This window comes from Bos indicus x Bos taurus, chromosome 1 (genome assembly GCF_003369695.1).
Source record: "Bos indicus x Bos taurus breed Angus x Brahman F1 hybrid chromosome 1, Bos_hybrid_MaternalHap_v2.0, whole genome shotgun sequence".
In the NCBI taxonomy this organism is placed as follows: Eukaryota; Metazoa; Chordata; class Mammalia; order Artiodactyla; family Bovidae; genus Bos; species Bos indicus x Bos taurus.
Window position 1 is genome coordinate 109,465,611 of NC_040076.1, and position 1,315 is coordinate 109,466,925.

The 1,315-nt window shown below is 36.9% G+C and overlaps 1 non-coding gene across 1 annotated transcript; it reads right to left on the minus strand.

Moving 5' to 3' along the window:
• Positions 1-826: 826 nt before the first annotated feature.
• LOC113899685 lies at positions 827-961 on the minus strand. Its single transcript, XR_003512957.1, has one exon. It is a non-coding gene; the product is annotated as a small nucleolar RNA SNORA48 (small nucleolar RNA).
• Positions 962-1,315: the final 354 nt, after the last annotated feature.

Genomic DNA, 1,315 nt, shown 5'->3' on the forward strand with positions numbered 1-1,315 from the left:
CCCCAGGTACCAACTTGACTGTTTCACATTGATCATTCCCTTGCCTTTCTTTATAATCTTACTATGTGTGCATGTACCCCAAGCCATATTTTATCTAACATTTCCTGTCCTTAATTTTATGTTAAAGAAATCACACTGTATGGATTTCTCACAACTTGCTTTTCTTATTCAATATTGTGATTCTAATATTGACACGTGTTAATACGCCTTCAATTCAGTTCAGTCCTCAGTCGTGTCCGACTCTTGCAACCCCATGGACTGCAGCACACCAGGCTTTCCTATCCATCACCAGCTCCTGGAGCTTTCTCAGACTCATGTCCATAGATTTGGTTTATTCACTTTCACTTCTGTGTACTTTTCCAGTGAATATACCACAATAATCTATTTATAATACTGTACATGGATATTTAAATTGATTTCGTTTTTTTGTTATTATGAACAATGCAGTTTTTACAGGTCCCCTGGTATTCATGGTCAAGAACTTCCCTTGGATGTACCTTTAGGACTGGAATTGCTAGATCCTGAGTATATGTTTTCTTACTTCATAAGACAGTGTCACATTGGTTTTCCAAAAATAGTTTTGATCCTTGTTGGTTGCACCAATTGCAAAAATTTTCTCCCATTCTATGGGTTGTCTTTTCATTTTGTTTATGGTTTCTTTTGCTCTGAAAAAGCTTTTGAGTTTAATTAGGCTCCATTTGTTTTTATTTTCACTATTCTAGAAGACATTGAAAAAGATAGTGCTGCGATTTATGTTAAAGAGTGTTCTGCCTATGTTATCCTCTAAGAGTTTTATAGTATCCAGTCTTTTTTTTTTTTTCTTTTTCCATGTGTCCAGGGCATGAACCAGGCATGGGCACAGAGCAAAAGCCAAGCTGGGATAAACAAGGAGTTGTTTTGTCCCTCACTGATATGAGACAGGCGCCACCAACCAGGTGCCACTCTACCCAGGTCAGTATCCAGTCTTATATTTAGGTCTTTAATCCACTTTGAGTTCATTTTTGTGTATGGTGTTAAGGTGTCTTCTAATTTCACTATTTTACATGTGGCTGTCCAGTTTTCTTAGGACCATTTATTGAGAAAATGTCTTTTCTCCATTGTATAGTCTTTCCTCCTTTGTTGTAGATTAATTGACCATAGGTGCAAGGGTTTATTTCTGGGCTTTCTATACTGTCTCATTGATCTATATCTCTGTTTTTGTATAAATACAATACTATTTTGATGACTATTTCTTTATAGTATAGCCTGAGGTCAGGGAGCCTGATTCCTCCAGTGTCTGTTTTTCTTTCTCAGGATTGCTTTGGCTATTCAGGGT